This window comes from Ochlerotatus camptorhynchus, unplaced genomic scaffold (assembly GCF_037179485.1).
Source record: "Ochlerotatus camptorhynchus isolate MF236.1 unplaced genomic scaffold, CSIRO-AGI_Acam_v1.1 ptg000374l, whole genome shotgun sequence".
Taxonomy (NCBI): domain Eukaryota; kingdom Metazoa; phylum Arthropoda; class Insecta; order Diptera; family Culicidae; genus Ochlerotatus; species Ochlerotatus camptorhynchus.
This window is the reverse complement of record NW_027040862.1, coordinates 1,420,220-1,435,084: the sequence shown is the minus strand read 5'-3', so window position 1 is coordinate 1,435,084 and position 14,865 is coordinate 1,420,220. Positions and strand designations below refer to the sequence as shown.

The 14,865-nt window shown below is 38.5% G+C and overlaps 1 protein-coding gene across 2 annotated transcripts in view; it reads right to left on the bottom strand.

The window, feature by feature from the left end:
- The window catches only part of LOC135710279 (facilitated trehalose transporter Tret1), a 55,890-nt gene that overhangs the window by 30,620 nt on the left and 10,405 nt on the right, over window positions 1-14,865 (bottom strand). Inside the window, exon 1 of one of the 2 annotated variants that reach the window (XM_065232804.1) lies at window positions 7,981-8,238. The exons of the other annotated variant lie outside the window; for it this stretch is intronic. The gene's annotated coding sequence lies outside the window, so the exon portion shown is untranslated. Of the gene's footprint in view, window positions 1-7,980; window positions 8,239-14,865 lie in introns of those variants that run through there. 2 annotated transcript variants of the gene reach the window in all.

Genomic DNA, 14,865 nt, shown 5'->3' with positions numbered 1-14,865 from the left:
CGTGGAAATATTCTAGAGAAAATCGCTGAATACTGATGCTTAAATTAAGACCTGAGTTGCCTGACGAATTGAATAGTACTGACAAGTGCACGGGACCTTAAATTAGGGAAAAACTGAGAGCTATATTTGTAAACAAATCCGTTGCATTCATGATTTTCCCCAAGGGGTAAGTCACTCAGTACATTGTGTCGAAATTAGATTCGGCACAACTTGGGCATATCCATCGGCACACCTTCGGAATACCTTCGGCACACCTTCGGTATAATCTCGTAGGCATTGGATTGTTGTAAATAAAATGGGAGCACTGCTGGACAACTGTCATTGAAGTTGTTCACAACATTACGTGCTATTTGATTGACTGAGGAACTAGCAGTTCACTTATAGATCAAAACACGAAATGTAGGTTCTAGACTGGGCTCAAAAGAAAGAGGCAGTTAGTTAGACCCCATTAATATCCTAAATTCAAATAATGCTGCAACTCACACAAAACAAGCAACAGAAGTCTATTCATCATCCTCTATAGTCGGTCTCCAACATTGTTCCCCACCGGTTTCAACTCTTTCCGGCCGCTGATAGACCGTTACTTTTCACATCACGAAAGGCTAGGTTTCTGGTCTGCTTTTGAGGGCATTATACAATCATAAAACTCAGGACTTTTATTATCATATGAACACAAAAAAAAATCGTACACATGCCACTTCCCGCGTTAAATCAAAACATTCAAGGTGTCAGAAATACCGGGTTGCCGGGATGGATATTTTACAAACAGCTTCCTCTATGACCGGCACAATCGGCACACCTGCGACACTCTTGCGGTACACTGATAAAAAAGATGACCCAAGACTGGTGTGCGGAGGGACCTACCCCTTGATTTTCCCCTTATTTTCTTCACTAGAAACGAAAAAATCTTGTTCTGGCCACGAAACAATAAATTCACATCATTGTCCAAATTAATCGGAAGAGGCAGACACGAGAAATTAAATTAGAGACGCACGAAGACTGAAACCAAAAGTTCCAATCGATCCGTGTGTAAATGTAAATAAACACGAACGCTTCACGAGGAAAAGCGTATGAAAAGTATAAATAGTTGATCAAGTCAGGCCTATTATAATCTTTTACATCATCAGAAATTTAATTATCTGTTCCCTCTTTCAAATCCGCAACAATTTCAAAAACAAGAACTGCACCCGGAGCTGCTAATAGTTTTCCGCTATCCGATACGACGTATAAATCTAAATCGTAATTGAAATGTAACTGAAATATAATAAATCAGTTTAAAATCAACTATCATCTAAACGACAATTCAATTATTAATATGGTAGATTAATTACGCTACAAAAAATCGAGAGTTTTCCGTCACGCTTTGACCGGGAGGAAACCGACAGAATTGAAAACACTTTTCTCTGACGATGCTGTCTTTAGGAAACCCAAGGGGTTGGTCACTCCGCACAGTGTGCGAAAAGCACAGTTGGGCACACTCATTGGTATTGTATGGATAGAAATTGTCATGCTCTGGCAACCTTGTACCAAGCGGTGGAAACTAACGATTTTAAATTGGCTAACTACTTGACTAGCCTATTGGTCCCAAGCAAACCGATTAACGTACCCCATTCTAGTCGAAATGCTAGTACTACACTATGTTTGTTTTGATTCACTATGAAAGTTTAACCGATACAATGAGGGGTTCGTGGATTTTCCTATGTTTCGAGGGGTGCATCGATTAGCTTGGGACCGGATATAGTACCAGAGCTGAGCCAAGAAGTTGAGCACGTTTCTTCGGGACCTTCTGGTCTTAGAGTTACCTCTATGCTTGTACTAACTCCATAGAGGTAGCCCTAAGACCAGAAGGTCCCGAAGATATGTGCTCAACTTTTTGGCACAGCTCTGGTACTCTCTTCGGTCCCAAGCTAATCGATTCACCCCTCGAAACATAGGAAAAACCAATAACCCCTCATTTTATCTGTCAAACTTTCATAGTGAATCAAAACAAACAGTGTGTAGTACTAGAATTTTGACTAGAATGGGGTGCGTTAATCGTTTGCTTGGGACCAATAGGCTAGTCAAGTAGTGCACCAATTTAAAATCGTTAGTTTCCACTGCAAAACCAGGGCAATCGATAATGTGTTCAACATGAGCGATCAGCTGACAGCTGACAAAATATTCCAGGACCAGAAAGGTCAGAGTTGTTCGTCGTGCAACCAACCGGTGGAAACTAACGATTTAAAATTGGCTCACTACTTGACTAGCCTTTTGGTCCCAAGTAAATCGATTAACGTACCCCATTCTAGTTGAAATTCTAGTACTACACCATATTTGTTTTGATTTGCTAGGAAAGTTTGACAGATAAAATGGGGCTCGTGGATTTTTCTATGTTTCGAGGGGCACCGATTAACTTGGGACCGAAGACAGTACCAGAGCTGAGCCAAAAAGTTGAGAACTTCTCTTCGGGACCTTCTAGTCTTAGAGTTACCTCTATGATCTAGCGTTGTAAATGGTCAGCAACAATCATTCAATTACAATCGAGGGGTGCCAATATAGCACTTATTACAAAAGTAAGAGTCTAATTATTTTCATTAATTACATTGTGTCTATTACATTAAAATTTGTCTGACATGTCACTGTTGTTTTCAAATAAAATAATATGCAGAAATACATTCATTTGAAATATTAAACAAATTTTCATTTGGTTTACCCCTCGTGAAGATAAACAAATACATTGGTAGCCTTTTTGGTCACAGAGGTGCTTTCATCGCTAAAAATCCGGTTCGCCAACTAAGCGAAAGAGTGGATCGTATTGTTAATATAATATATTTGGTTTCAACAAGCAAAAACAGTACGAAATCGTCTAGGCTAGTTTTAGTTGGCTTTTATTTTGCTACGACGGCTGGGTGATGGTGAGAGTAGCAACATTGGCCACCTGCTGAGATCGCTGAAGCAGACAGTCTTATCAATAGGAACACTATTGTCGCATTGGTACAGGATTTTGACCACCTCAAACAGTGTTTCCGCGCTATCCCGGCCGATTTCAAGCTGCAATCGTCTCCGCAGCCGATTTAGATCCCCGGAAGAGCTTCTCTCGTGCCTGATCGTTGACGGGTGGTTGGAATCGATAGCAGAAGCTTGCTGCAGCGGCTGGAAATTTGGTATGGTGTCTTGGTCGGAGGAACTTGATCGCCATCTTCCGGTTTGTCGAGTATCAGCATGTTCTACTAGGCACTCCTCTAGACTAAACTTTAGTCACTAAAGAGACTGAATTGGGTAAAGAGACGACATCTTATCCATTTGACAGGTCTTCTGCTCGATTGCAATAACTTTACCCATGACTTTGACAGATAATGGATTGTTCCAATTCTGACATGTCGTCTCTTTATATATTCAGCCTCTTTACTCTAGACCATCGTTGTTGCTTCAAAACAAAACATTTGAACTGTCAAATTAAGCGGGTTGCCAGTTCAATAACTGGCACTCTCGGCACTGCCGGCACAGCTGCGACACACGTGAGGCACACTGAGAAAAAAAATTGTCGCAAAATGAGTAAACCAGAAGAAACGGACATTTTTTCACGTTTTAATCGGTGTATTTTTACAGAAGGATGCCACGCATTTCAATGCAATTGTTCAAATAATGGCAACCGATAAGGTCAAAAAAGTATTCGTTTTACCGTAAGCAGATGGCAGTCGCTCAAATTAAAAGTCACTCGAAGTAAACACTAAGTTGCGGTTTGCCAAACATTGCAGACAAAATGCAACTAGATTTACTTATATTTATTTATAATCTCCGTGCGTCTCTTATAAAATATCGTCTCTGGGAAGTGGATTTCCTTTCATCTGTTAAAAGTTAGTGACTCGTCTATGATGTCTATAATTAGTAGATGATTTTATCCAGTTCATGGTGGTAGCTCATTGGATATTTCATAATATGTTCTTCTTTATCAATATAATCTGGAGTATGAATGAAGTACAATGAGCAATCAGCGTGAAGTCCGGAAATGATTTTGATTTGTCAATATCGCTCATCGATTCTGTCAACATGTTTTTCAACCGGCAATTCCTAGCGAATTAAAGTTCACCCACACACGTTAGCAACACCGTTAGCCTGGGTAAAAATTTCCTCTACCTTTTGATTTGTTTGTGTTTGTTGACCCATGACTTGATTTGCATCTCGTCCTCGACTTATCTGATCCACTCTAATCTATTAAAAGAAATGTGACAAATGAATCAGTTTCCTCCTTTATAGGAACGTCTGTTCCGTAAGCAAGCGAGCAGAGATGTTACTTTATATCATTTGCCAATGACATCAAGATGCCCAATCGAAGTCGATTTGGTTCTAATCTGGGACGGGACTTGACAATCGAGCTTCTCACTCTTCTTAATGTTTTTAAAGAATGCCCTTCGGAAAGTTGTGCGTGGTGTTTGACGGAGTTGGCCAATGATGCTAGGAATGTAAAATATTTTTTTCTAATTTAATTTGGATTTTATTCAGAGTTTCTACCGCAGTTTAGCAGCTTGAACATCAGTTTTGCTCAACAAAATAAAAACAACCATAAACAAACAATAATATCAACCATAAACAAAACACGCAATGCACTAAATTTTTCAATTTTCCTATAGAAAATAGAAACAATTAACAACGCCATTGACGTCAACATTGTTTCCGGCATCACTGACAGCCAGATTGATGCGGTTTCTCTGTCCTTTTATTTCACGATTGCTACTGTCAAATCGACCAATCAGAAACTGGCTTGGATTTGACAGCAAATTGGCTCGAAATCGCTACCCGATTGTCGAGTCCCGTCCCAGGTTCTAAGGCTGTGTTCCATTTGGTGAATTTTCACTTAGATTTGACAGATGTAAAATTTTAAAATAAACCTGCTATTGTACCAACTTATTTCTGACCGACAAGGAATCAATTTTGACAAACACCTTTTCGTAAATCGGAAGATCAACAACAGAGGGGTCTTCGAACATTATAATTTATTTTCGAAGTGTCAAATTTAAGTGAAAGTTCACTAAGGCTGTGAACCTTTTACCGAGTTAAATTTAACTCGTAGTTAAAAGTGACATTTCGAAAGTTATTTCTTATGGTCGAAAATCCCCGTGCTGTCGATCGACCTGTTTTCGAGCCACGGTCGTCAAAATTTAACTTCTTGTCTGTCAGAAATAATCACGCTCAGATAGCAGGGTTAATCGATAACTTTCCATCTGTCAAATTTTAACCAAAAGTTAAAATAATCCACCAAATGGTTCAGAGCCTAAATGGAACACAGCCTAACTAGTTTTCAATCCGACAAGTAGGCTTAGTCACATCGGGATTTTCCGCTGCCGCTTTCATTGCTCATGGGCATTTAAATAATAGTTGATACAATTTGTTTACAGCGGCAAGCGCTAGAAATGTATAATGATTCAACAACGCTTTAGGCTCTGAACCATTTCGCGATTTTTTTTAACTTTTAGTTAAAATTTGACAGATGGAAAGTTATCGATTAACCCTGCTATCCGAGCATGGTTATTTCTAACCGACAAGAAGTTAAATTTTGACAACAGTGGCTGAGTTCTTCTCGAAAACCGGTCGATTGACAGCACACGGATTTTCGAACATATAGAATAATTTTCGAAATGTCACAACCTTAGAATCATGTACGAGTAAAGTCAACAATCACAGGCGCTAGAAAAAATTAATTAAAAAATTCTGCCAAGGTGAAGTACGTTACCTTCCTTGATAAAGATAAAAAAAAAACACCATGAGAGTGTCACGACGATCGGTATCAATTACAAGCCGTCTTGCTTGTACATCCATTAAGGCTACAAACACGCGTCAACAACAGAATATATATATTTCAGGTATAGAGAAGTTTGCTATATAGCCACTTGAAATGATGCCTTCAAACTGAAACAAATCCAGTATCAACCAAAACAAGTAGATTTGAAGTAGAAAACAAGGAAAGCGTACCGTTTTAAATTACAGCGGCACCACATAACTCGGAAATCGAACAAATGTTTCACCATCTAGTTACAGCGGCACATTTGGCGCTCCAAATAATCCTCACAATCGGATTGTCTCACAGCAGCTAGCACCATCATTAATTCATAAAAAAAAGCATCCATGCCACTCAGAGGTGACAAATCGAAACACTACACCGAACATAACTCAGTAATTGCGTATCGCTTTCAATTATCGTTGATTTCCCTGAAGCTGGCTGACTCGCTCGCTCGCTCCTTGTATTACAACAGCCTCAATGCGACGCAGCATTCATCGTTGTCATTGGGCTTACAGAATTTACATGTGAAATATTTACCGAATCACTTGACACCGAAGGGCTAGATCGTTTTTATCTACACCGAACTTGACCTCCCACACGTCCGGGATGTAGCTTATTTTGTCGCACTTTCACGCTCGAGAAGTTCCGACCAATGCCAGCACAGTGGTCCAGGGATGAAAATTAGGAGGAAACGAATATTTTGAGACGGAAATTGCAACATTACCACACCATGTGAAGCTGTTGCTTAATAATAAGGCTTTTATTTTGATGGAAGTTGCAAATAGGGTGGTTGTAAAAATTAAAAAAAATTAAATTTGAATGTTTTTTTGCTTCTGATTACACCATGATGAAACCTTCTTCTACAAAGTTGTAGATTACGTAATTTCAAGAAATTTTGCAGTTGAAACTACCAGTTTTTTTTTTTTTTTTAATTTAAGATAGGGTGTTCCTAAACAAAAACACTTTTTATAGAATAACTCTTTTATTTCAAATTATACGCGAATGTTGTCTTGTACTACTATTATCTACTCATGAAATAGTTTATTTTTGTTGAAGAAAATGCAATGCTTTATAATTTAATAAAAAAGTTACGACCATTTTTCTCCAAACTGAAGTTTTAAGAAGCATATTAGGATGATCCCTAAATATAGGTTTTAATAAGTTAACATTTTCTGTATTGATTTTTTGTAAATCATGTATACTAGAACCTTTCAGAACTTTTGATTACGCATGTTTTTTGCTGAAGTACCAAATTTGCAGTCTCTTTTTCTTGGACAGCTATAACCTAATTTCATTGAAAAAAAAACTAATTTTATTGGCATACATGTATTTTGCACTAATTACGCTTTAATTTCTTCAAAAAACATGCATTGTAACACCAAATTTCGATTGCTACAATAAATATCCCCCTTTTTTCCCCAACTGAAAATATCAACAATTGGAAATGGCTTTAAATTTGAAGAAATTTTAACATAACTTTTTTAATAAAATATTAAACGAGGTACTTCCTTCAGCAAAAATCTTCTTCTCAATGAGTATTTTAAAAAATGTAGAAGACAACTTTCACGTAGAGTTTGAAATATTTCAGTTATGCTATAAAAATTATTTTTTAGGGACACCCTATCTGCTCTAGAAAATTGATCATAAGTTTTACCACTATTCTTTCTTCAGCAAATTTCCTTGAAATAACGTAATTTTCAACTCTGCATAAAGTTTCATCATGATATAATCAGAAATAAAAAAGTTAAATGTTTAATTTTGTCACTTTTAGTTCCACCCTTGTTGCAAATCTTTCATCAAAATAAAGGCCTTATTGTAAGCAACAACTGCACAGAAGACACTATGCTCGTTAGTTCGGTGGTAGGTTTTTATTAAAGAGCCTTCAACCATCCTGTGGTCAATTTCTGGGTCAAAATGTGTATTTCCTACTAATTTCCATCTCTAGACCACTGTGCAATGAACGCACGGCTGTTGACTGCCCGCTTACATGTCGCTCATATTTTCGGCAAAACGATCATAATGAGATTGTTTACTCCGATATGTCATACTGGAGATTTTTGTTTCGCTTGTTGCTATGATAGACAAAAAAAACCTGTTGATTGTTAGAAGTAAATTACGCGTGGATAAATTTGCCGCGTTACTTAAAACCTCCTAATACCGACTTAAGTAATCCGGAAAAACTTTGTATGTGGCATCTTGATTTGAAGGTCGGCTCGACTCACCTTAAACTGTCAACACAATCGACTTAGGCGGAAAAATACCACCCCGTAGTTGCCCTTCGAGCTGTGTACGTAACCACTGAAGTTTCAAGGTTCAGTTCAAACTGCACTGTTTTTCCCACCGACCGTTCCGGTGTGAGTGGCGACCCAAATTTCCACTGATTTTCACACTCTAGAAGAAAGAAGGTACCGCACACGGTTCAAAACTCCGATCCCAAACCTGTTCGCTTGAAAGTCAACCGTCGACTAAATTCGATTCGGTCTACGGCGGGCCTCCACTGCGCTATCGAATCGAATCGAGAGTCGATTCGCGCGCCCTCTGCCTCTGTAGGTACATATATTGAGACATGTGTTTGTTACAAGAAAAGGAGCTCTATATAGCTGCTCTTGCCCATGCTTCCTCGTGTCGTGTTGTGTGGATCGAAGCGAAAAACCGAAAATTTAAGCGTCCCATGGAATATAGAGAGGAAAACGTGTGTAAACACCAACACTCGGACGCTTACTACACAGGGAAAGATTGGGAATCTGATGCGTACCCCACCCGAGGGAAGCGGGACACACAGATGGTAAACATGCAAATCCATTTGAGTAATGGGATTTTAATACTACACTGTTACTAATGTCCAATGTAATGTTCGAATACTTTGACAACGACGATAAGAGCGCGGTAGTCAATTTTTCGGAGCAAATCTCGCGTAACAGTTGAAAAGTGCCTATCAGCTTTTGCAAACAAGACCGTTGGTTTGCATTGGCGAGCTTCGATTCGTGCGAAAGGGGCATTACAATTTTTCTTTACAAAAGCAGATATGCCCTTTTCGAATGTTACGCGAGTTTGAAAACGAACCAAAACCGAAAGTGAAAGAGTATTTTTGGATTCAAGATAATGTCGTGCCATATGGCCCGAAAACAATCTGTTTATACAACTAACATTGATACCCATTCCGTTGGAAGATTATAACAGTATCACATTCGAGTGGAGTTGTTTTTGTTATTCCACTGCATTTTAAGTATTCGAATTTCGCATTTCGATTCAACTCCAAAGCATTACAATTCTATTCAAAGCAGCACCCGTCAAACGTCACGTTATCCACCACCACCCACGCACGCAAAGGTCATTTGCATCGAGTTCTTCAAATTTCCCCTACCGAGAAAACCGAGAATGATTGCACTGTGCTGAGACAGAGAAAGAGAGAGAGAGAGAGAGAGAGAGACATGCGCCTTAAGGATACCCGAGGTACTTTCTCACCCATAGTAAACCGGTTGACGTTGTTGCCATGAACACCAGTCAACCATTCCCGGCCAGCTACCCCAACCGACAGTCCTTTCACTTTCCATTTGGCTCCCGAAATTTTCCCCTTCGCCCAGCATTGGGAGGGAAAATTCTCTCCCGGCTGGACGAAAGACCTTGCCGGGACAACCTCGCGTGAGTGCCAGACGAAGGGAAGCAGATGCAATAACCATACACCTTTACCTGCTCTTCGCTGTCAGCTCAGTTGAGTCGTAAAAATAATCGAATTTTCGAGGTATAATAATGATGACAATTATTGGCGTCGGAGGAGTCGGGGCGAGCAAAAAAAAAACACGATGCCACGGACTCGCCACTTTCGGACGGGAACAATTAAAAATAATTAACGAAATGTGACAGTTGGCTGGTGGAGGAATGTTTCTAAAACTTGTTTTCTGGTTGGAATGAGAGGGGTGTTTTTTATTATGATATTGCGTTGAAAGATAAACTGACAGAACAAATCCGAAGGAATTCAGAATGCACGATTTTGAGTTATGAGTGCCTTGACAGAAAAATGTCACAAAGGAATTTAGTTAATCTGTTCGAATATAATGGAAACCATTAAAATCCACTGTTCTACATGTTTTTGAAAAGCCTATGAGTCAAACCATGCTCATATTTTGAGACATTTACAATACCAGTTCAGAACGACACCCGTACCTGTAATTACTTACAGATTTTGTAACTTTTCTTTTAAATCAGTCATCTTTTGCATGGTTTGCGATCTCAACCAAAGGTTCGTCGAAAGAAACAACAATTGGTGCTGTTATTTTACTCTGGGACGGGGCTTGACAATCGGGTAGCGATTTCGAGCCAATAGTCTATTCTAAAGAAGCTAAATTCAGGCTCTTTAGTCTATTCTATATGCGCAAGTATTGATGGTCTGAAGGTGAGAATGATGATGATGATGGTCCTACCTCTTACCCCTACAAAAGTTGAAGTTGGACGATTTTTCTTTAAGATAATTAAATATGACATTTTAACCAGGTTGGCAAACAAAATCGAACTGGTTTCAGTTACAAATATAAATTCCCTCTAGAGTTTACAGTTGCTTCACAGCGATATAAATGTGGAAAAGCTCAGGCGTCCACCTCTTAGTTCGCCTTTTTGTCCACCTAAAATATTCAGAAGTATTACAAGCAATCAAGAGTTAATGAACAATCAACAAAGCATTCTATTACACTAGTAACTGAACTAGTAACCCCGCAATCTCTAATAACAAAAACAACCCAACATTTTTGGCTGGAGCGAAAGTGAGGATAACAAACTTCGCATTTGAAAATGGGATTACGCAAGTGTATGCTCGTTATAAATGTCAGAAAGGTCAATTTACGGTCAAATCTGAGCCAGTTGCTGATTGCAGCAATCGTGGAATAACAAGGAAAGAGGGATTAACCCGGTGCCGGTGGTGTGGTGGTAAGCGTGACTGCTTTCTCACCCCAATGCGTCTGGGTTCAACCCCAGCCGAGATCGGTGGGATATTTCTAAGGCATAAAAATCTCGTGTCACGTCTTCCTTCGGAAGGTAAGTGTGTGTTGAATGGGTGCGATATCCTACGCAGGTGTGGAAGCTGCCTTCCGCACATTCCATTGTTGTCAATAGATGGCAAACAATGTCCGTCGGTGATGGGCACTACACACTAATCGAGTCAGTACGGTTTTACCGAGTTTTTGAATTGCGGAACTGTTCGGTAAAAGTTTAAAAATCTGTGGAAAATTTATTAATGAGAAAATTTGTTCTGAACTTGTACATACTTAGTTCTGTTAACCCCATTTAATGATAGAAAATAAAATTGATCGATTTCATTGATTCCTTACGGATAACGGTCATTTGAATTTTTACCGACTTTTTCAGCAATTCAAAAACCCAGTAAAAAAATACTGACTCCTGTAAAAAAATCTTAGTGTGTAGATTGCGGAACAGAGACCGACGTTTAATAAAGGAATGAAGAAGAAAGAGGGATCACAGCAATCTGATTGGCAGTGATACCAAAGATGAATACTAAGATGAAACTGTCGGAAGAAAAACTTTCTATTTTAGTGTCCTCTTTCACGGTCCCTTTCATCCAATGAATACCCCCCGTATTCAAGGTAATTTTGTGGTTTTGCTAACCCCTCGGTATGGATGAAATTTTGCGCTCATTTTTATCAAAACAATCACACCTAAATCCGAGGGGGGCGACACATCTAAATCTCAATTCTAGATGCTCAAAAAATCTCACACTAGCGAATCAATCTTCGAAAAATCATCTTTCATTTCTCGCATCTACTTGCATCGTGCATCATCTTTTTGCAGGAAATCTTCAAAATCGACATAAATCTTCCTTCTATCTACTCAGCGTGCGTGCAGCTAGCCACAGCAAAACACAATCTTTTCTGCATCGTAGATAGAGTCGTCCCCCTCGCCTAAATCAGAGATGTCCCATTTTCAATTACTCGATTAACAACTAATCGATTATTTTTTGTTCACTGTGCTGCCATTTTTCCACCAATGAGAGTGCAGCATATGTTTGAAACGATCGGTGATGATCCTCTGGAGATGTTAATGCTTATATCGACTCGATGAACATTTCAAATGGTCCTATCTGCTTTGATCGATTCCCTTCATCGACTTTCTCTTTTCATAACCACTGATATGCAAACAGATTTCGCGCTAATTCTACCACATAGTTTGATAAAGGAGGTTCTTATCTAGCGTCCAAAACGTCAAATACAAAACGGAAAGGTTTTGCAGCTGAGTTGTTGACGAAAGAGAAAGTCGACGAAAAGAATCGATCAAAGCAGATAGGACCATTTGAAATGTTCATCGAGATTTAAATAAATATTATAGTCCTCTCCAGGCGGGTTCGTATTGGTGAGATTTGCGTGTGTTAAGCTAACCCCACACGGTAAGAAATATTGTCAATACTTACAAGTATTGACAATAAGATTGATGATGTGAATACAGAAATATTGTCAATACCGATGTATTAACGTCAATATAAAATGTATTGACAATACGATTATTGTCAATACAAACTGTTGTGTAGGGTCCACTTTAGTGAGATGAAATTTTTTGTTAGCTGTGAGAAATTTTTTGTTTGCTGTAAGAACTGTCATTCTAAAGTAAAAATCAAGAGCAAATTTTCATTACGTCGAATGTAACAAAGGTAAACAAAGTCGAGCTATCAGTGTCAATCGATTCTCCTGCTATTACACTATATACTGTCCGAATATAGGATCAAATCCTATTTTTAAATTTATTTGCCAGTCAAATTGCTTTTTGACGTAATCACCTTCCGTTCAAAATAGTTTTCGATGTTACTTAAGTCACCCAATTTCTATGGAGATGCCGTTTGACGTAAGTAACAGCGCTGAGAAACCCGTGAAAAGTGTACGTTCGTCGTTTCGCTTTCTCATTATTAAAGTGAATAAATCGAACTGTTTGTTGCTAAGATGATTTCGGTAGTCCTAAAATGATGAATGGGCTGCACGTAAGGAGACGTAATTGATAATTCTCGATGAACATTTCAAATGGTCCTATCTGCTTTGATCGATTCTCTTCATCGACTTTCTCTTTTCATAACCACTGCTATGCAAACAGATTTCGCGCTAATTCTACCACATAGTTTGATAAAGGAGGTTCTTATCTAGCGTCCAAAACGTCAAATACAACAGGGAAAGGTTTTGCAGCTGAGTTATTAGCGAAAGAGAAAGTCGATGAAGAGAATCGATCAAATCAGATAGGACCATTTGAAATGTTCATCGAGAATTCTCCCGAATATCCTGGTAAATACACTTTGACTTAAGTAACAATAGGGGCCACCAAACGACGTATAATAACTTTTGACTCAAAAACCAGTATTTTTTAGCATGAAAGCTAGCGATTTGCATTTGTATGATTAAAACCCTGCTAAATATGTTAAACATTGCTATCACTATGAGATTATATGTGTTTACTTGGAAATAGGAATAACTTTTCGGTCATCAAAACAAAACTTTATTTTTCTCGGATTGGTGCGAATGTTACTTACGACATAATGAAAATTTGCTCTTGAAATAAACAACAAAACGAAAACAAACCCTACGCTTGCACGATAACAGTCAAATACCCTTTTATGAGTAAAATATAACCCGTTTTTAATAAAAGTGGTTTTACTCATTAATGAGTACATTATTTGAACAACAATGAGTTTCTGCTAACAGTAACAAATAGTAACTACTTAATTGACATAATAAATTATTGATTAATTAGTAGTGCCACTTTTATTGACAATGGGTTCACTTTAAATCATAAATGGATGTTTTATTCTTACCGTGCACATGACAGTATACGCTAGTGTGTGTAAAATTATATTATTAGTGTAGTGTTCGTGAGGTCCTGCTTGGAGAACTCAATATAAAGGAAAGAATGTTTATCTATAGAAATGTTGTCGTGACGGTAAGGAGCAATGAGCACAGGAGAGAGGTAGTGAAAACCTTCAAATGTTGCTGTATTGATAAATAACGGAAACGCAAATAGTGACGCCATTGTAGGGAACGATGCTTATGTTGACGTTATGTTCGTTAAATTTACCTCGCAGTATGGGGTGAGCGTAAATCGTTTTTTCGGTGTAAATACAATTACAAAATTAACACCTTTTTTTAAGATCGAAAATATCAAAAGAAGAGTTCGATTTTTTCGATCTTTTAGTGGACAAAGAATCAATCCGAAAAATCGGAAATCGGGATGAAAAATATCGATCTTTTAGCGAATTCGTTTATTATTCAGTTCCAACCTGGATCGGGTATCAAGATTGGGTCCAATGACATTTATATAAGGTCTGGGCCAACAGGCAGTTTGCTGGTGTTAGAAGCAAAAATGTTGTAAACATTGCTGAACATCTGCGAACAGAAAGATATACGTCACTGCCAACATACTGAGAACAGATAGAAATACGTCACTGCCAACAGCTGTTTCGTGTAAAAAGATAAACATTGCAATATAATACGAACACCACTAACCATTTGCACATTTCACTAACACCAATAAGCCCTTTGGCCCAGACCTTATATAAACGTCATTGGATTGGGTCTGCTTGTTTTCTGACAAACGTCAGTTTGATCGTTTGTTTTTAAAACCCAGCTCAGGTTGAGGTTCGCACTGACAAAAAGTTCGGTTTCGCACTGGGTTGGAACTGGTTCCAACCCCGATAATAAACGAATTAGCTATTTCAAAGATCGATCCAAGATCGAACAATCCTACATTTGACAGTTGGCGTTGAAAACAGTTGGCTCGTAGCTCAACGTCGGTAAGCATTTCGACAGTGAGCATGCATAAGGGCGTAAACGCGATGATCGATTCTCTTCGTTGATTTTCTCTTTTGTTAATAACTCGCAAGGATTAACGTTTCTCGGTGCGTTTTCTGTTGCTTTTGATAGCCAATACAACTCTGCATTGAACAAATTCTAGAAAATTGTTTCGCATAGCTGTAGCAATGCAATGAGAAAATCGATGAAGAGAATCGATCATCGCTTGTACGCCCTTATACATGCTCACTGTCGATTTGTTCACTGAGGCAAAATAACGTAAGAATAATTCTTACGTTATTTTGCCTCAGTGAACAAATCGACAGTGAGCATGTA